Raw genomic sequence first — 22,310 nt, 5'->3', positions numbered from 1 at the left:
ATTCCCCACCACTAGTTTAAGGAATTCAGCTGTAATTGTTTAGTGACATCCCTTCTGATGGAAAAGGTGGAAAAAAATGATTAAATTTGTGCCCACTCTATTTCCTTTGATTTCCTCGTGCAATTGCAGGTTCTTCTGAACTGGGGTGGCCAGAAAGACTAACTTTCTTTTGCCTCTGAGCATTAGAAGTGTAAATGAGAGGAAAAGCTAGTCCCTTTAGTCTGACTGTTTTGTTCATCCCATTTGCCTCACCGCCCCACTAACATCTTGCCATTGGGGAAAATTCTTTGCCTGTCCACCTTCCACAGTGTAGCGGCTCCTTGATAGTGTCTTTCCCCTGTGTAGAGGTGAGGAAGGATGACCAGGCATCCCTAGGCCTCTTCTGGGGTTTGTTTCTGATCACTCCCTCTGCTGGTATGCTGTGAGTGGTTTTACAGGCAGCATATTCTGAGGATAATTAATCAGAATGTAATCTTGTAGATATCATGTATCTTAAGTTTAAGGTAATCATTAGTCTTTTACTTCAGATTCTATAACTTGGTTTCTGTAGAATGTTTTTAACCCGGTACGGTCGATGTCAAGAGCCTTATTTTACTCCTAGGGAGTAAGTAATAAAAATGATCAACATCTGTTAATGTACAGCAATTCAATATCCTCAGATTTATGAACTTGTAGTAGGAGTTTAATTAGGGATGATTTCAGCACTTTTCACAGTGATGACTGGCTGTTTTTTTGTTTAAATTGCCAAGAATAGCTACGTAGTAGGAGCATATTAGAAAATACCAAGGAAATATGTTTCCCTACCACTCTGAAAAGATTCACTCTCAGCAGTTTGATTTGTTGTTTTTATTATCTCTCCTTCCAAGAGAAAGTCCAGAGACAGGCATACTTGCAGCAGGAGGGCTGTCGTACAAATAGTCTCCGTGGAATTTTAAAATGAACACTATGGAAGATTGGAGGTGGATATTTAATTTTTAAAAAATGTCATGTAAATGGAAGTAAGATTAAATGGATTCTGTCAATATGCTGACACCCAATAATTTATTTTCCTTAAATGAAGATAAATTCCCATCCAGCTGACATCATTAAGGCACACCAGTTTCATAGCCAAGGGTACACAGGGAAGTGATGTGGCCAGCATCACATCTGACTGCTTTAACCCCATAGATCAGATATCCGTTTTGCTGCTAGGTGAACTGGAGGTGGCCTTTCAGTGTGAGATTGAGCCAGACTCAAACCCACACTCTTCAGATTTGTAGTTAAGCACATTAATCACTCTGCCACCATTCTCCAATACAGTGTAAAGTGCTGACAATCTCTCCTCCAGACAGAAAGAAATGAAAATGGTAGGGAAACGGAGGCAAACATAGAGCCCTTGGGAAGGGAGGAGTGGGAGACACTGGCAAGGAGGGAAAGGGGAAATGGATTTTCACTCCTGGTGTTTTCTCCCCAAGAAGGTACTTTAATCAAGTCAGCACTCAGTCTTCTTTTTTATGAGTTTAATCATTTTTAGCTTTAAAATTCACTATAAGGCATCTTCTCCAGCCCTCGAATAATTTTTGTGGTGCTCTTCTGCATCCTCTCCAATTTTTCAATATCCTTTTAAAAACAGTGTGATGCAGTTCTCATCCTAAACAAAACACCATATTTAAAACAATTGCAAATTATTTTTACATCCACTAAGATCTTAACAAAAATCAGTTTGATACATCCAAGTGGCAACTTGTTACTTTTACTGACAGAGTACTTGTCTTAATAAATTTCATTTCCTAACTACAAATGTACAGAGTTCATATCCCCGGTCATGCTGCCATGTCTGAATAAGAGGAGTGTAGAAATAGCAGCCTAAATCACTGCTTCAGAAGTAGGATTTGTCAGACTCCCTGAGCAAGAAACAATAGCAATTCATATGCAGAGTACTTTCCCAGGAGCTGCCTGGAAGCTGCTCTGAAACGTATTATTGGGAGAAGCATTGTTTTGCACTACAGCAAATTTGTGTACTTAACACAGTGAGAGATATACATCTACGGGATTAATATCATTGTGCAAGTTAGCATTTTACCCTGCATTGCATATTCCTAATGAGACCAAATTAGACTTCTCAATCAAGTCTGCTACCAAGAAATAGTTTTAATAATCCTATTCTGTCAAGCAGCATTTTTAAAGATCTTCTTAATTGTAACATAATTGTGAAAGATGATGAAATACATACAATAATGGCAGTTACTGGATTTATGTTTAGGCAAGTGGTTTACCCATTGTCATGTGAAGTGACTTTATTAGGATACAAAACTAGAACTCTAGTTTTAAATATTAAAGAACACAGACCCCTATTTTAACCATATCCCAAGAAGGCCTTCCACTTCAAGAGCAGAAGCAGCAAAACAAAATGGGTGCTTCCTGTGGTCGAGCATTAGTGGATGAAGAGGCTCCCTTTTTTCCTCCTCTTCTCCGCTACTCAGTATTTTCTCCCCATGAAGGTACTTATACACCATAAACAAGTCACCTGTCCATCTTCTTTCTGATAAGCTCAACAGATTGAGCTCTTAATGATGTGCTCATGCTATCTCGTGTTGCTAAGGAAATGAGCTGCTCTGTTCTTTATTAGCTGAAGTTTACTAAAGCCTGGTTTAATGCCCAGGTATGTTGCATTGCTGTAGTCTATATGGGAGATGGGAAGTCATGTATAACCAAGGCCTGTTCTTCATCACCAGTGTCCTAGCCAACCAGAGATGGGTAGCAGCACCCACAAGCATGGGCAGTGGGTGAGGCCCCCCCTTTGGAATTAGTTATACGCCTTTCCAAAATCCAACCATTGAGAGAAGATACCAAGTGCTATTTTGGAATACTTTGACAGCTAATAATTGTTTGTAGCATGTTTGGTTGCAAAAAAAGTTGCAGTTCTATTTTGATATCTTCCTTTGTTCTCTTCTAAAAAAAATTATTATAGTAAGTACCTTGTCAGCTATGAACTTAACTGTGATGGGGACAGGATTTAGCCCAGTGTTTTTCAATGACTGGTCCATGGACCGGCACCAATCCCTGAGATCTCCCTCACACAGTTTAGGAAGGCAGCAAGCCAGTCCCTGGTGTCAAGAAGGTTGAGAAACACTGAGTTAGCCCATCTCAGTTGCTTACAGTCAAATGCTTATCTTTTCCAGTTCTGTTAGTCTAGCTACAAGATATTTGATAATCCATTATTGATGTAAAACCATTGAACGTAAATTAGATTTACAATGTAAAGCAAAACACACAAGCTAAATTTCTTGCTACTTATTTATTTATTTATTTTTGCAGGGACTTGAAATAGCAGCACTGAGTTGTTTGAAACATTTATCTCTTGCATTGGCACTATCTGTTCAGACTCCGAGTAGAACATGTTCAAGCTTTTCAAGCCTAAGTACTATGTACTTTAGGAAGACTAATTTAGACTCTTTATAAAACTGACAGTTATATAACCATCAAGCTGCTTTATTAAATGTGGACTAACGTCAACAACATTCCTTTTGGAGAAGTTTGCAGGCTCCTTTCCAGGGAAAATCTTTTTGACATGGTGGAAGGAAAATTTATGATTTTCATATTTCTATGAAGTATATTTCCATCTGAGTCATGTTTCGTTTGAACCTGTGTCTTCAGCACATGTTTAACAGGATACCTTGGGATAAGTTCATCCTGAATTAGAGACATTTCTGAGTATTTTTTTTTTTAACGACTAGAATCCTCCTATCAAATATTCTGATGTATGTACTGTGTTGGCCCTTGTCCCTTCAGTATCTGGGTATCATTCATATAATTTGAACTCTTCTGCTGGGTCAGCAGCAGTCACACATAAGAGATCCACAAGGTTACATGTGAGCCCTATGCGCACACACACTGAATCTTTTCTAGAAGTCCTATCCTTTTTTTTAATTCTTCCCAGCCAACTGTAGGACTTTTCACTGACTAACCAATCATCTCTATAGTAAATCTGGTGCTACAGGGAGAGTAGGTCTTTTCCAGCCACCATCACTAAATATTAAGGACATTTAGCTGGAAATTATAAAAAGGCATGTAACAAAGAATATGATAGTACTCTGGAAGCATACTGACAGAAATCAGGTTTCAGAGTAGCAGCCGTGTTAGTCTGTATTCACAAAAGAAAACAAGTACTTGTGGCACCTTAGAGACTAACAAATTTATTTGAGCATAAGCTTTCGTGAGCTACAGCTCACTTCATCAGATGCATTCAGTGGAAAATACAGTGAGGAGATTTATAGAGAGAGAGAACATGAAACAATGGGTGTTACCATACATACTATAATGAGTGATCACCCCTCCCCCGCACCGTTCCTCAGACGTTCTTGTCAACTGCTGGAAATGGCCTACCTTGATTATCACTACAAAAGGTTTCTTCCCCCCTGCCCCATTTCTCCTGCTGGTAATAGCTCACCTTAAGTGATCACTACACCAACATTCCACACAAAGATGGACTACAAGTCGTCAGGAACAGTATCACCGATAATGTCACGGCTAACCTGGTGGCTGAACTTTGACTTTGTCCTCACCCATAACTATTTCACATTTGGGGACAATGTATACCTTCAAATCAGCGGCACTGCGATGGGTACCCGCATGGCTCCACAGTATGCCAACATTTTTATGGCTGACTTAGAACAACGCTTCCTCAGCTCTCGTCTCCTAATGCCCCTACTCTACTTGCACTACATTGATGACATCTTCATCATCTGGACCCATGGAAAAGAAGCTCTTGAGGAATTCCACCATGATTTCAACAATTTCCATCCCACCATCAACCTCAGCCTGGACCAGTCCACACAAGAGATCCACTTCCTGGACACTACGGTGCTAATAAGCGAGGGTCACATAAACACCACCCTATATCGGAAACCTACTGACCACTATTCCTACTTACATGCCTCTAGCTTTCATCCAGATCATACCACACGATCCATTGTCTACAGCCAAGCTCTACGATATAACCGCATTTGCTCCAACCCCTCAGACAGAGACAAACACCTACAAGATCTCTATCATGCATTCCTACAACTACAATACCCACCTGCTGAAGTGAAGAAACAGATTGACAGAGCCAGAAGAGTACCCAGAAGTCACCTACTACAGGACAGGCCCAACAAAGAAAATAACAGAACGCCACTAGCCATCACCTTCAGCCCCCAACTAAAACCTCTCCAATGCATCATCAAGGATCTACAACCTATCCTGAAGGATGACCCATCACTCTCACAGATCTTGGGAGACAGGCCAGTCCTTGCTTACAGACAGCCCCCCAATCTGAAGCAAATACTCACCAGCAACCACACACCACACAACAGAACCACTAACCCAGGAACCTATCCTTGCAACAAAGCCCGTTTCCAGCTCTGTCCACATATCTATTCAGGGGACACCATCATAGGGCCTAATCACACCAGCCACACTATCAGAGGCTCGTTCACCTGCGCATCTACCAATGTGATATGTGCCAGCAATGCCCCTCTGCCATGTACATTGGTCAAACTGGACATAAAAGAATAAATGGACACAAATCAGACGTCAAGAATTATAACATTCAAAAACCAGTTGGAGAACACTTCAATCTCTCCGGTCACTCGATTACAGACCTGAGAGTGGCTATCCTTCAACAAAAAAGCTTCAAAAACAGACTCCAATGAGAGACTGCTGAATTGGAATTAATTTGCAAACTGGATACAATTAACTTTAGGCTTGAATAGAGACTGGGAATGGATGAGTCATTACACAAAGTAAAACTATTTCCCCATGGTATTTCTCCCCCCCATCCCACCCCCCACTGTTCCTCAGATGTTCTTGTTAACTGCTGGAAATAGCCTACCTTGCTTGTCACCATGAAAGGTTTTCCTCCTTTCCCGCCCCGCTGCTGGTGATGGCTTATTTTAAGTGATCACTCTCCTTACAGTGTATATGATAAAACCCATTGTTTCATGTTTTCTGTGTGTGTATATCAATCTCCCCTCTGTATTTTCCACCAAATGCATCCGATGAAGTGAGCTGTAGCTCACGAAAGCTTATGCTCAAATAAATTTGTTAGTCTCTAAGGTGCCACAAGTACTCCTTTTCTTTTTGCAAATACAGACTAACACGGCTGCTACTCTGAAACATACATTATTCATAAAACCCAAGCACTTAAAAGCAAGAAAATGAATGTTATCCTTACCAAGCCTGATTCGAAGCTCATTAAATCAATGGGAGGCTTTCCATTCACTTCAATGGGCTTTGGTTCAGGCCTCCAGCTTGTGTTTTTTAAATAAAGTTTGTTTTAATTCCCAGGTTTTTATATATAATCATTCCTTTGAGTAAGTTTATTAAGATACTGTGAGTGAGTGAAATCTTCAGCTGGTGTAAATGAGCTCAATTAAAATCAATAGTTAGACAGATTTACTGCAGCTGAGGATGTGATCTAGTATTTTTTAAATTGTAGGTTTCAGAGTAGCAGCTGTGTTAGTCTGTATCCGCAAAAAGAAAAGGAGGACTTGTGGCACCTTAGAGACTAACAAATTTATTTGATCATAAACTTTCGTGAAGTGAGCTGTAGTCACGAAAGCTTATGCTCAAATAAATGTGTTAGTCTCTAAGGTGCCACAAGTACTCCTTTTCTTTTTAAATTATAAATACTCTGGATAAAGGAGATCAGCAGATTATTAAACTAAAGAAATAAATGGAGATGACTAACATAATAATGGCTGAGAACCAACATCCACCCTCCCCTAGTAGCTGTGAAATTGTTTTGGAAAGCATTAGTAATTGAAAACACAAGGTCTGCAAATCACACATCCCATTTATATGTCTGTAAAGGCTGCGGAATACACTGAAAAGTGCATTGAGCACAAGTGATGCATCACCTCAGTCTTTTACTTTAGTTCCTGGAAGAATTCATTGATTGGGAGAGGGCACTGGGGAATGAATCTGTCAGGGTTTTCATTTCTCCATCTGCTACAGTGAGACAATCCTATTCTAGATTTTTAGAAAAGGCAGTTTTTTAAATCTTTGATTCTTTTTGCCATTGAAAACGGTCTTTGGCAGAGGTCTGTTGTAATGGCGGAACCCACAGGAATGCTGTGTTACAATGTTTGAAGTCATGCTAGCTGAGATGGATTTGTGGGCCAAGTTTAGGGAGACAGTAAAAGTTGCAAGGTGAATTCAATTGATCATAACGACATCACCACTAGATGGATGGCATAAATGCAGATATGTCACATGAGAAAAAAGGATGATGGCTGACGACATAATGCCACCACTAAGCAATGAGCTGAGCTGTTCATAGGGCATGGAAAAGGGAAAGAGAGAGAGGTGAGGATGGAAAGAGACAGAACTGGAGGAGAGGAGCTATGAAGCCTTAATTCTAACAATTCATAGATTTGTTTGTTTGTTTTTAATTTCCATAGGTACAAAATAGTACCATTATGGCATTAGAATTAAAAAGGTGAGTTTACTAGAATGTTTCTGAATGTTGAAGTTGCTCTTTGGCGTAATTTTTTTTTCATAAGTTGGAGCGTTTATAGTTAAACACCAGTAAAGCTCAAGCAGACACACCTAATTTGAACATTGATTCTGCCACATATGTGCAAGTTATATTTTACAGTAATCAGCTGAAAGGGTTTTTCTTTTTGGGATTAATCCTGTCTTCCTTAAGTGAAGGGAATAGTAAACTCAAACACAGAAATATCTATATGCCTAGATCAAGGATGTCAAATTCAGGGGCCAGATCCAGCATGCTTGATGTATTTATCTGGCCTGCCATGCTGTTTTGCAGAATGAAAGAAAAAAAAAGTTTCTAGACCTAATTTACTTGTTACATGAACCAGTGTAGCTTTAGACTGAAACAACAGCTCTAAGCAAGATGTAAAACTGCCCCTCAGTTGTTACCTTCAAAACTAATAATGAGCCTTCAAGGCCCCATTATCCTAAAACAATAGATGGGCAATTGTTTAAAAATAAACATGAAGTTGCATAGCTAATTTGTCGATTATGAAATTTATAAAAAACATGACATTGTGATAAACTGTAGAACCATGTGATGAATTCTGTTACGCAAATGGACAAAAAAAAATCTTAGAAATTTAATGTTTTCCCCATTGAGTGATGCTAAATGCAGTGGTAGTTTTATTAGCTAAAAATGTGGCTACTACATAAGGGCCCTTGTCTACTGAAACGGAGCGAGATCTGCTGTGGATTGAGGGTAACATAGCTATAATTTTGTAATCCCTGCTCACTGCCCATAATTAAAAATGTATTTCAGCACGCTCGACAAAATGAATTTGCCAGCCCTGAAATTCTAGGTCCCGCAGTGATAGTAGCTGTAGAAATCAATTGATATACAGACACAGCATAGAGAGCCTGACTGTCATTGGATTTAAAATGACAGGTTTCAGAGTAGCAGCTGTGTTAGTCTGTATTTGCAAAAAGAAAAGGAGGACTTGTGGCACCTTAGAGACTAACAAATTTATTTGCGCATAAGCTTTCGTGAGCTACAGCTCACTTCATCGGCCCCTTTACACTCTTTGTGGTGTAAAGGAGCCTTAATGTAAATGACAATTAGGCCCCATCTGTTTTTCATTATAGACAGTTCACTAGATCTACATGACTTCTGTGGATAAGAGCTGTCATGTGAAGTGTGGGTGGCGTGGGCTGAAAAGAAAGAATGGATGAAAACTTCGGTGATGAACGGTACCTCTCTATACTAGGATCAGGTTAAAGAGAAAAGAGCTGAGAGGTCAGGAGCACAGCCAACACTCAAAGAACAAAGTGGGAAATTTGTCTGTGTGGGAGGAAAGGAGAGGCCCACTAGGTTTCTCATCCGCAGACTTGCACATTAATCCCTACGTTCCCATGTTTGATCCTTTCTTTTTCCTCATCTGTATCTGTAGCAAGATTCTTGACAAACACATCTCTTATTCAGAATATTATACTCAAGTAACATCAGTGACTCATACCTAGCATAAGCCAGGAAAATCAAAGTTATGGATGAGGCATTTCATCCTCAACTATTTGTGGGGGAAATGGGATATTGTTAAGAGCACAATAGCTTTTCCCAGAGGCGTGTTAACTCTAATTTTGAAATTTGGTATTTGTATCACAACCTTAGCATTATTTATACTTAAGGCCTCTCTTTTTCATGGTTTATTTATTTAATTTGCTGGGTTTATTTTTAGCAATGTTTGGAGTTGTTATATAGATAACAAAAAATAAGGGGGACCAATGCTTTCTTTGTATATAATTTAATGAGTAATTTATATAAATTACTCGTTACAAAGATTACACTAGTATACACTAAGGTGTAATGTTCTCCAGTGCACTTTAACACAGTGCTGTTTGAAATAGCACTACGGTAAAGCACACTAGAGAACTTGTAGTGCACATCAGCAGGGTCTACACGGACCAATTAATGCACAACACCCTAAATTCGCATTACTACTCTTGGTAGACAAGCCCACAACTAACAATTTCTGGCATTTATTGGATAAGCACTGACTTCATTTTTGTTTTTATTTTTTTTTGTGTTGGGGGTATTTTATCAATTAAAACCTAAAATCAGAAGCCATATTGATACTACATGATATCTTTTTCTGTAAGTTGCCTTATTTGAAAACACATCTGTACTGTTAGACTCACATTTCCCTTAGAGCCTGGAATGGGCAAAATCCATATCTGAAATGTTATTTAGGGTTTAAAAGATAGTGATACTTACATGATCAATTAGAATACTGGAAAAGAGCCACTACATTTAGTATCTGTATGAGTCACATTCAGGTTCTTTTGTCTGAGAGTGAAGTCATAGATTCAACACTTCCACGAGACTTGATAACATGTTAAGTCACCACCAACCTTGCTCGTCTTGCCAATAAATAAGGTTACCTCAGTATTTCCTATTATTCTCCTACTTTTACCCCAGGGAGTAAGAGAATATGATAAACACTGAGGTATAGTTTTGTAGTTATTTGACATACGGGATGAGATTTTTAAGGTGAGGTATCTGATAGTGTAAGTATAGTGGAATGCTATGAGGAACTGCAGGTTTGCTAGATAAAGGCACTATCCTTCAGGTGACACATTTGGCTGAGATTCCTCCTGCCTACCAGCTGGCTGGGAAGAAAATTCACATGTCCGTATTGGAAAGTGGGTAATCCCAAAGTCTTTAGTAAATTATTATTACTAAATTATTCTCTCTCAATAAAGGTTTCAGTGTCCAAAGTTGAGTGTAAACTGTCCTTGTGCACAATCCCTGACTCTAATGGGGATTCTGCGTGAATAAAAATTGCTGGATCTGTCCCATAATGTTTTATCATATTAGCCTAGATCAGCAGTTCTCAAACTTTAGCAACCTAAGGACCCCCATTTTGATTTAAAATTTTTCATGGATCCCCAAGCTCCCCACTCAGCCCCAGGCCCCTCCCCCACTCTATCCCTTCCCCCCAAGGCCCCACCCAAGAGATGGGTGGGCCCCATCTCTGCCCACCCGACTCCACCCCTGCCCCTCCTCTTCCCTGCCTCTTTCCACCCCGTCCTCCAAGCATGCCCTTTCCCGGCTCCTTCCTCTCCCTCCCAGCACCTCCTGCATGCCACTGAATAGCTGTTCCAGGAGTGTGTGCAGGAGGCACTGGGAGGGAGGAGTTGATCAGCAAAGCCAATGGACCCCCTGGAGTACCCTCAGCCCAGTTTGAGAAACGCTGGCCTAGATGGTTACTGCAATGCATGTATTTAACTCAATTCATTTCAAACTACTCTGAAATGCTTCAGTGTGAAAGGTGATGTGTTAAACCAAACTCTAGTTAAACTCTATCATGCAAATATTTATTCAGGCAATTTCCCTCTGGAATCTTCACATTTTACTTCCTTCTTGCCTCAAGGGCTGTCCATATTGCAGCAATGTTCCTTGTGTCATGGAGAGTAAGATGCAGCTGTATCCTGAGCTAGTCCTTCATTTGGCCTAGTTGGGGGTTTGTCAGACATACAGCCCTGGTAGAGCTCCCTTTTGGCTGTTGTGTTCAGGGCCTACCTCACTGGCCTTGTGTGCCCTTTAAACTGCTTTGAGATTAATCATCTCTCTCTCGGTGTCTGTCTAGCACCCCTTTCTGAGATACTATGATCCCACAGCCTAGACCCTGAGACTAGAGCTGGTTCCCTGAAGCTCCCCCATAGCTCTTAGACACAACCTCTCCCAGCACTCCAAGCATGTGGTGCTCTGAGTTTACAGTTTAACTCTTTGAGGTCAAGTAACAGTGAAAGCAAACAGACGCACAGACAGACTTTGCATAGGATTCTAAACACCACTACTCTACTTAGCATGAGAAACACACAGAAGTAGATAAAATAAGCACACCTGTATGCATTTCCCTGCCTTAGTTTCCTCACCCCACTGGATAGTTTGAGCTTAGGGAAGAGTCCTCTGTGGAGTCCATGTTCCCCATCTTGCATACACAGTTTTTCTGATTCCGACTTCTGCAGTCAGTCTCCTTCTGCTCTTCTGCCCATGTCTCCTTTGTGTCTGTGTCTTTTCTGACCCACCTAGCCTCTGGCTTTTAAAGGCCAGCATCAACAGTTGGGTTTCTTTTTTCAGATGCTAGGGATTTCCCACTTCCCCAGCCCCCTGCAGAGAAACTTAGTCAAACTTCAGAGTAGCAGCTGTGTTTGTCTGTATTCGCAAAAAGAAAAGGAGTACTCGTGGCACCTTAGAGACTAACAAATTTATTTGAGCATAAGCTTTCATGAGCTATAGCCCACTTCATCGGATGCAAGTGGGCTGTAGCTCACGAAAGCTTATGCTCAAATAAATTTGTTAGTCTCTAAGATGCCACAAGTCCTCCTTTTCTTTTAGTCAAACTTGTTTCCCTAAGCTTCAGTCAACCCATTGTACCAAGGTGCTTGCCCCTGAATAAGTGACCATTAAAGGTCTAAGGACCCACAATTGTGTCTGGGGTGGACAACCCTGACAGGCCATAGCTGACTCCACAGCCACATTGAGGCATTCAGTGATCCAACAATTTCATAGTAAGAACTTCATAGCTTCAGCAAGGATTCACAAACTGTACATAGGCAGATTCCCCAAACCATCCTGGGGTTGCTAATGCAACATTAGGCAAACCTCCCCACTCTCTGCAGTAGAATAGCCCATGCTAGTTTAGAATAAAAGGACAGAACTAGAGACCTGAAAATTAGCCTCCTGTTTTGCTGCTGTTAAACCACCTGGTTTGCTCTAGTTATACATTTTTAAGCATAATATTTATCTGGTTACCTATCGAGTCTTAGCTGTGTATTATATGCTTGTATTATATATATTATTTGCCAGGTCGAAACTATGGGTCAGATTTTCTAAGAGCCATCAACTTGTGGGCATGTAAAATTAGAGGGTCAGCCACTTCATTGCTTATGTAGGCTGAGCTTGTAACAGCTGGACTCTTGACCCACCTCTCCAATTTGGCCTGTCCCTCCCTCTGAACACCGGAGAAGCCTGATTTTACAGGCTTTTGTATTCTGCTGATTTTGGTGAAAATCAGAAAGGGTCTGACAGAGTTTGGGGGTGGGGGAGCAAGAGGCCTGGCCAGATGGGGGGCAGTAAGAGGTCTGGCTGGAGGAGCTGGCCAAACCTGTGAGGTAAGCCCAGCTGAGGGACAGCTGGCCAGAGTAAGACAAGGAGCCACTTGGGTGGGGTCCTGAGCTGAGTGGGAGACAAGGGCACAGCAGGACAGGGGGCAGGACCGGCTCTAGGCACCAGCAAAGCAAGCACGTGCTTGTGGCAGCACAATTCCAGGGGCAGCATTCTGGCCATGGCTTTTTTGTTTGTTTTGCTTGGGCAGTTGCACTCTCGGAGCTTGGGGTGGCAAAAAACCTAGAGCTGGCCCTGACGGGGGGGATTAACTAGTGTGGAAACAAGGGGGAGTCCAGGAGCTGGCCAGAGAGACTTTCACCATCCTCCTTTCGATTTAAAATCAGGGTCACAGAGTGACCCGTTTGGTGCTGCAAACAGAAGAAGCTCTCTGAGACTCTAACAGTAATCCATTATCCTAACCCTAGGGTCAATGCCTCACCCCTGTAATCAGGGTGACTCTGCTCCCCTCCCAGTGAAGTGTCTGCCTCCCCACTCAGTGACAAAATGGTGACTTTTGTGGAAATCAAGCTCTTCCCACAATTTTTATTTTCACCAGAATCCATAGGGTTCTGCCCATTGATATCTAGACCATTCCCTGAAATTTTGGAATTGATCAAGTATATTTTTCAAAAATTATCAGACACAGAGAAACTCCATCAAGTTGAATGTAGGGCCTTACTTCACTTAGCCAGCAAGGGCCTGCACCTGTGTGAGTACAAAAAAAAGTAACCTTTGTGTAGACATAAGCATTTCAGTGTATACAAATTTTTTGCATCCCAAAGAGATATGCTTCTGTGCACACAAATTTTAGGGTGCATGCACTTTGGAGAGCTTTAAAAAAAGTGGTTCTTTGATGATATTTTTCAATCAGACAAATTAATATTTTATAGTGTGATATTTTGTGTATTTGATATACCACCAAATTGAGGTTAGTAATGAAAAATATGTATTTTAGATAAATCTTGTTTAACCAAAGCAATAGTCTGTTTGCTTTCTGCATTTCAGCAGTAGATTCTATAATAAGTGGGGAATTCTTTTGAGGATCGTGACATAATTACAAATTCCATACTGTGTACACAATATTCTGTGTGCTGTTTGCTGGTGTGGGATAAGACAAACTTTACAAAAAAAATTGCCTCCCTGGTTGTGGAGACTCTGGTGTGCATTCAGCTTCTGCAATATTAGATTACTTTGGAGCATGTCACTGATATGAATTAAGGGCTCGATCTTGCAAGAGCTAAGCACCACTTGGGTGATGCTGAGCAGCACACACTGAGAATTAAGATGTCTTCAGCACATTCACAGGACTGAGCTCTTAACGCTGGTTACTATAGCGATAAGGTGGGTTTTTTCCTTCGTTTCAAGTAAGAATCCTTTAAGCTTAGCAGCCTATCACCTGATTCACTCATGCTAATACATAACAAATCTTTTCAGCTTTAGTATCATAGGGCAGTATGCCCTTTACAAAGAAACATACATGAGTCTTGAAGGGCTATAAATCTTCATTGCTATTAACTATATGGAACTGTGTTGAGTCTATTTTATAGAAAAATATTACAGACCTTTAAAGTTGTCTGCAATGACTCAAATTCCAAGGATTTCATTTCAGTAACCTACTGAGGTTTCTGGTGATCACATATGATAATGGTTTTACTCCACCGTCAGCTTTGTTTGGCCATGAGCCAGTACAGTACCACATGCTCCCTATTATGATGCAGAAACAGGCCACAGTATGTGCCAAAATCATCGTCTAGACCATAAGCAACCAAAATGGACCAGAATTCTATAAAACTGCTGCATTTGCATAAACCACTGTCATTATTCCATTTATCTGTTGTCTTATAGCTATTCTATGGCAATTTTTATGGTCAACCAATTGTGTTTATTATACCTTCAAAAATTAAATAGGCTTTGCACATTGTGGATCAAATTCTGTCTGGGCTGAGTTAGTGCAACCCCCTGAAGTTAGGGGTTTAAACACATTAACTAAAACCAGTTTGGCCCAGTATTTTTAAAATAAATGCTGTATTTTCAAGTATAGCTTCTCTAAAGAAAAGCACCAGGGTTGATTTATTTACTAATCCTCTTCCTAATCCCGTTATCTGAATGGAGTACAAATAAAACTCTGACTCAAGAAGGTGCATTATTTACTTAGGAAAAACCAGCAACTAGCTTTGGGGAGCCCCATAATGATTCATTTACCAGTTACCAAACCAATTTGTCACATGGAGTGCTTGCCCATTTAGCAAAGCTGAAAAGAAGGGATGGGGATGAGATCTTTATTGTAATCTTTTGATCTTTTGGAAACAATGTGTTCTGTTTTCCTGTGCAAGACTGATCCCACTTTAAAAAGTCTAAGACAAATCCTCAGAAGTTATTCAAAGAGTATTACTGTGGGGGTGGGAAGGAGTTTAAATTTCTCTAGGCATAAAATAATCAAAATAAGATTAGATCCTGCCACTTGAGCTTTTCAGAGCTCTGTTTTACAGTTTGAACAAAAGTTTCCAATTTTTTTTAAAACAAAAAACATGAAATATCCTGAAGTTACTTAAAATTATGCATGCAGATGCAAGGGGAGTCCCCCCCCCACCTGCTGGCAAACTAGTGTCTGGAATCAAAGAAACTTTACAGAGTACATACTCTAAAATGAATGGTTTCAGAGTAGCAGCCGTGTTAGTCTGTATTCACAAAAAGAAAAGGAGTACTTGTGGCACCTTAGAGACTAACAAATTTATTAGAGCATAAGCTTTCGTGAGCTACAGCTCACTTCATCCGATGAATGCATCCGATGAAGTGAGCTGTAGCTCACGAAAGCTTATGCTCTAATAAATTTGTTAGTCTCTAAGGTGCCACAAGTACTCCTTTTCTTTCTAAAATGAATGTAAATCCAGTAGACTTCAGTGGTGATGACAGCTTGTTTCTAATTTCCTCACCAATTTAGCTTTCCACAGCAGCCATTTTGCAGAAAGCACTCTTGTATTGCAAAATAAATTACAAAAAAAAACTATGCTGAAGTGTGTGTGATATGCTGATGGATCCTTACACAGTTTTGTAATCCTTTTGGTGAAATGGTTAGTGAATATCTGTAATAAACACACTGAAGTTCAGCTCTCAGTTGTCTTTACTAGTTTGAAAAACTGAGTAAGCCTTTTATTTCTGAATTGGTGAATTGGATAAGGCTATCAATTTCATTAGTATGGCAGATGGATGAAAACTAATTCATGTATCTGAAATTAATCAATTTGATTTGATCGCTGATTTCATGCATCTTTTCAAGGTTAAGAATTTTAATGGTTTCAAAATATCAATACGCTTCTAGGGAGTTTGTACAATTGTCCATTTTTCATCAATTTAATGCAACGGGCGACTTCATCCAACACTCAGAAATAAAAACGTATGACACTGGTGTGCTAGAGTCTCCTCACCTAAAGGAAACCATCCAGTAAATGTAGTGTAAACATCACTAAATTTTCTGCCTTATGTCTCACACACAGACAACTTAAAAATCCTCAATAGGGGAGATGGACAATATTATTATTTTAGTGACTCATCTGCATATCTATCACAGATATCTGCACATATGTTAAAGTTAACATAAGTAATTAGTTCCACTAACTCTCTAATCATCAGATTTGACGTCTAAGGGCTTTGTAATGCCATCAGAGTTACAGATCTATATATAGCATTTCTCACTATTTTTGTGCATTGTCTTCCCTAAGTCAAATATATACAAATCTCATACTTCTCTGATTACAGTATCCTCACTGGAATCCCATGAATGATCTGTGTGCATATATTTCACAGGCTTATGGGTAATACTCTTTCCCTCCTGTGAGTGCCTTGACATATGGACATATGTGAGAAAGAGATAATGAACGTAATAAAAATTATTCTCATTGAGAGAAAATGTGCTAAAGTTTGATATCTTTTAAAAAAATCCTCTTTACTGTGGCTCAAATCCTCCCTGTAGCACCCAAGGGGATGTGGGCCAGCCTTAGGGGAAATGGTGCCCTGGGCAAACTTGTATTTTGGCACCTCTGGCCCCCACTGCCTGCCCAGGTCCTCCACCCATCCCCTCCATCACCCTAGGTCTGCCATGCTCCTTGCCTCTTGGCCATGGAGCCCTGGGTGATCGTGCACCTGTAAGGCCAGCCCTGAAGTGGACTACACATAGGGAATCTCTGGGGGACAAGAAGAGAAGTCCTCCCCCACCATCTGTTGTGCATCCAGTCACTGATTGGAGATGAAGCTACTTTGCACCTAAATGGGAAGGACTCACAATACATATAATACTAGTTCTTCCATTCCCACACTATCCAACCTCTTTTTTGTCCCACCTCTAGCTAACCCCAGATCTCCCTTGCACAGCACCACACAGGAAGAGTCCCTGGCAGTGGGCTCTGCACAAGTGGTCTTTACCCTCTGTGTAGCCTGCCCGATTCCTGCCCCTCCACTTACCAGAGTTGTTACATGCACAGCCACAGAGGAGGAAATAGCATTTGTCTATTTATTAATATGACCCTTCCTTTTGTCCAGAAACTAGGTGGAGAATGTGCTTTGAGGATAGGTGGGGTTTGTTTGCTACCGGTGGAATTTTTAAAAGTGCTCAACATTGTTATGTTCACAGCATACACAGAGAAATTAGATAGAAGCATAAATATTCTTGCTGGAAGATTGCAATGTAACTGTTTCTTACAATAAAAAATGAAAACACTCAAATCTAACAACAGCGAAAGAGAAAGGAGGCTGCTCCCTAAGGCAGAGAGGCACATACTCCCCCTACCTGGCTTTAAACTGTCTCTTTTCAGATTGACTCTGATCCCATGCTTTGCTTTGCAGAGCCCCCTAGTCTGCAAGTAGGACCAGAAAACTTCTTGCTACTAAAATGACACAGTCCTCAAGACACCCCAGGTAGCTCTGCTGCCAGCACTGGGCACTTTTTAAAATCTTACCCTACATTATTAACTTTTCTTTTTAAAATATCTTGAGGTAACAGGCATTCTACATTTACTAAAGCAGCATCTAGGCCTGGAAAGGTCCCAAAATGAAACCATATTCTTCATCATTGCCTTCTCCAGCTCTTATTGGAGTAATAGACACTAGGGAAACATTAGTATTAGCTGTCAGCAGAGCAGGGCAGCCACCCAGGATGCAAACCCGGGGCAGGAAGGGAGCAGAAAAATGGGGTGGACAAAAAAAAAACAGGAGGGGGTAAAGTCCTGCAGTGGGACTGGAATCCTATGGGTTCTGCAGAACCATGGCCATAATAGCAGGAGTGGGATAAAAATTCAACAAGCAATGTGAGAGTAGGTATTGTGGGTGGCCAATAGGGGCACAAATATGATTGCTCGCCCCGGGCACTGAAATGCACAGTTACAGCACTGGCTGTCAGAATTGTAAATTGACCGTAACTGCTTGGTTATTAGCCATGGGCTGATTGTTTCTAGTAATGGTGTAAAAGAGAAATTTCAATGAGTTCCACTGGTTTCAGAATGAAAGAAGGACACTTACAATTTTCTCCTAGGCTGTAGGGTGCAAGCATAATGCAATAGACAAGATAAACTTGATGCATTTTGTGTGTGTGTGTGTGTATATAATATAATCATTATTCATGCAAACATCTCAGATCTTCATAAAATAGATTCAAAACTTGCAGCTCACTCAGTATCTTCTCTGAGGCAAGAAACATCAGGGCCGTTAACAGCATTGTCAGAAATACAGTATCTTCTAATCCAGGAATGATTAGACTGAAACAACTTGTCTCCAGGTCTACATTTTTCACTAAGCTTTTTATCAGTAACGTAAGATCATCCAAACTCACTGAATTCACACTCCAAAGCAGCCTGTATTGGTTACTCTCAGAAAGATGCTGTGGGAATGCCACAGTCTGTCTCTTCAGAGTGGCCCGGGTACAGCATCTCTTCTCCTCTTTTCCTGAACTGGAATATTTCTAGAAAGCAATTTCTGATAGTTTTGTCACATCTTGAAAATCAAATTGAAACACAGTCCATTTCTCATCTGGGGTGGGGAGGGGGAAGGAAGTATTCACTAATCACTACACAATGGGGCAGTTCTTGTCACTTGCAATCTTCAGGAACACTAGTTTGTTTGTGAAGTGGTGCCTGCATATTTTGGGTGTAGTCGTGTATGTTGAAATACCACAGAGTGAGGAGAAAGATATTTCAGGGGGCTGATACAGTCCTTTACCTCTGAATTGTTTGGTTTGAATCAGGCACAAGTCAGTAGTGATTGAAGTTGTTACCATGTAACTGTTATGTAACTATGAAAAAATGGCTTGGTAGCCTCAGTAAAGTTGCTAGGGGACAGATGTGCACAGGGCTGGCAGTCAGGAATTCTTGAGTTGTAGCCCTGGCTCTGCTACCAACTCACTGTGTAGCCTTGGGCAAATCACATCATCTTTGTTTCTTCCTGTGTAAAATGGGGTAATACTACTTGCCCACCTTACAGGGGTGCTGTGAGCATTAATTAGTTAATGTCTGCAAAACACTTGAACATATAAAGCATTATATAAATATCATATATTTATTGCAGATACTGCCATTACAGTGGGCCTTCATGGTTGGCAATCTCACAAAAGAGGCATGGAGATTATCCTCTTACCTTTAAAGGACCAGCAAATGGGAGTTTTGCTTGACTAAGGACTTGAGGAATAAACCCATATTGCACAGCATTTCTTGTCTCTTGGGCACAGAACCCGTCCTTCTCAAAGGCATTGTTTCCCTTCTCTGTCAAACAGTCATTCTTATTGTCCTTCCCCTGAGCATCTGTGAAAGAGGAGCATGGTAGCGTAACTGAAGTTAAAATCTTTTTTTTCCTCCAGGGACCAGAGTGTGACCCTGTCACTACATCTAATACCTCTACACGTGCATTACAGAAACTGATAGTAAATATCTCCATTTTCAAAAGCTACTGTATCTCTGAAGCAGCAGCCTGAGAAGTCGTTACACCAGTCTCATGAAAGGTGATTGTTAGCCTTTTTTGACCCTAGGGACTAGTTGAAGTTCAGGGACCAGGGAATGATCCAGTTGGGAGTAGAAACTGATGATGGAGTCTGGTATTTTCTTTGGTGCAATCTTCTTTATTTACAAGGAATGTATAAAGTTCTGCATCTCCACACTGAGAAGGAACCAAAAGCAAAAGGAGCAATTTCTTAGCTTAAAGGCCCAAACTTTTCAGCCAGCACCCCTGACCCAGAACCTTTCTCTAAGGCCATGTCTGTACGTACAGCGCTGCAGTGGCACAGCTGTACCAATACAGCACACATTGTAGTGAAGAGGCTCTATGCCAACAGGAGAGAGCTCACCCATTGGCATAAGAAAACCACCTCAACGAGCAGCGGTAGCGCTGTGCACATGAGTGCTTATGCCAGCATAATTTATGTTGTTCAAGGCCCCTGAGCAAAATAAATTATGCTGGCATAAGATGTAGTGTAGATATAGCCTAAGTGCCACACTCTCTCTCACACATACTCCTACGGTTGCCAACTTTCTAATCACACAAAACCGAACATCTCTGCCCTGCGCCCCGCCCCCTTCCCCAAGTCCTTGTCCCGCCCCTTCTCCAAGGCTCACCCATGCTCGCTCCATCCCCCACTCCATCCATCGCTCACTCTCCCCCACCCTCACTCACTTTCACGGGCTGAGGCAGAGGGTTGGGGTGTGAGTGGAGGGTGAGGGCTCTGGCTCAGGGTGTGGGTTCTTGGGTGGAGCTGGAGATATGGGGTGCAGGAGAGGGTTCTGGGCTGGGCCAGAGGCTTGGGGTGGGAGGGGTGTGGGCTCTGGGCTGGGGGTGCAGGCTCTGGATGGGCCCAGAAATGAGGGGTTCAGGGTGTGGGAGAAGGCTCTGGATTGGGGTGGGGGGGAAGAGGACTCTGGCTGGGGCCAGGGATGAGGGGTTTGGGGTGCACAAGAGGGCTCCAGGTTGGGGCAGGGGGTTGGGATTTGTGGGGGGAGTCTGAGGGCTCTGGCTGGGGGTGTGGGCTCTGGGTGGGGCTGCAGATGAAGAGTTTGGGGTGCAGGGGGGCTGGGGCAGGGGGTTGGGGGTGTGTGCAGGCTCCGGGAGGGAATTTGTGGGTAGGAGGTGAGTCTGGGCTGGGGCAGGGGGTTGCAGTGTGGGAGAGGGTACAGTGTGCTGGTGGCGCTTACTGCAGCTCCCAGCCCCGACTGCACCCCAAACTCTTCATCCACAGCCCCACCCAGAGCCCACACCCCCAGCCCAGAGCCCTCAGCCTCCCCTCCACATCCCAACCCCCTCTAGCCCATACCGACTTTAGAAATGGGGAATCCCGTTCGCCTACTGCAGAGGTATCATTAAATGACTCCTTGTTCTAATGCAATCATGACTCATAGATTCATAGATTCATAGATACTAAGGTCAGAAGGGACCACTCTGATCATCTAGTCCGACCTCCTGCACAGCGCAGGTCACAGAATGTCACCCACCACTCCTATGAAAAACCTCACCCATGTCTGAGCTATTGAAGTCCTCAAATCATGGTTCAAAACTTCAAGGAGCAGAGAAGCCTCCCTCCAGTCAACCATGCCCCATGCTACAGAGGAAGGCAAAAAAACCTCCAGGGCCTCTCCAATCTGCCCTGGAGGAAAACTCCCTCCCGACCCCAAACATGGCAATCAGCCAAACCCTGAGCACATGGGCAAGATTCACCAGCCAGATACCCAGGAAAGAGTTTTCTATAGTAAATCAGATCCCATCCATCTAATATCCCATCTCAGGGGATTTGGCCTATTTACCCTGAATATTTAAAGATCAATTACTTACCAAAATCCCATTATCCCATCATACCATCTCCTCCATAAACTTATCAAGTAGATTCTTAAAACCAGATAGATCTTTTGCCCCCACTGCTTCCCTTGAAAGGCTATTCCAAAACTTCACTCCTCTGATGGTTAAAAACCTTCGTCTAATTTCAAGTCTAAACTTCCTGGTGGCCAGTTTATACCCATTTGTTCTTGTGTCCACATTGGTGCTGAGCTTAAATAATTCCTCTCCCTCTCCTATATTTATCCCTCTGATATATTTATAGAGAGCAATCATATCTCCCCTCAACCTTCTTTTAGTTAGGCTAAACAAGCCAAGCTCCTTAAGTCTCCTTTCATAAGACAAGTTTTCCATTCCTCGGATCATCCTAGTAGCCCTTCTCTGTACCTGCTCCAGTTTGAATTCATCCTTTTTAAACATGGGAGACCAGAACTGCACACAGTATTCTAGGTGCGGTCTCACCAGTGCCTTGTATAACGGTACTAAAACCTCCTTATCCCTACTGGAAATGCCTCTCCTGATGCATCCCAAAACCGCATTAGCTTTTTTCACAGCCATATCACATTGGCAGCTCATAGTCATCCTATGATCAACCAATACTCCAAGGTCCTTCTCCTCTTCCGTTACTTCTAATTGATGTGTCCCCAGCTTATAACTAAAATTCTTGTTATTAATCCCTAAATGCATAACCTTACACTTCTCACTATTAAATTTCAACCTATTACTATTACTCCAGTTTACAATGTCATCCAGATCCTCCTGTATAATATCCCGATCCTTCTCCGAATTGGCAATACCTCCCAGCTTTGTATCATCTGCAAACTTTATTAGCACACTCCCACTTTTTGTGCCAAGGTCAGTAACAAAAAGATTAAATAAGATTGGTCCC

The 22,310-nt window shown here is 41.7% G+C and overlaps 1 long non-coding RNA gene across 1 annotated transcript; it reads right to left on the bottom strand.

Annotated features, from left to right (window-relative positions):
* Positions 1 to 1,150: 1,150 nt before the first annotated feature.
* On the bottom strand, positions 1,151 to 19,405 carry LOC122457905. Its single transcript, XR_006277627.1, has 3 exons — positions 19,244 to 19,405; positions 18,479 to 18,572; positions 1,151 to 1,630 (listed from the first exon to the last, which is right to left on the bottom strand). It is a non-coding gene; the product is annotated as an uncharacterized LOC122457905 (long non-coding RNA).
* Between the last annotated feature and the right edge of the window lie 2,905 nt (positions 19,406 to 22,310).

The sequence above is a fragment of the Dermochelys coriacea genome, chromosome 1 (genome assembly GCF_009764565.3).
Source record: "Dermochelys coriacea isolate rDerCor1 chromosome 1, rDerCor1.pri.v4, whole genome shotgun sequence".
NCBI lineage: Eukaryota > Metazoa > Chordata > Testudines > Dermochelyidae > Dermochelys > Dermochelys coriacea.
The sequence above is the reverse complement of the archived record's forward strand: the minus strand, read 5'-3'. Positions and strand labels throughout refer to the sequence as shown.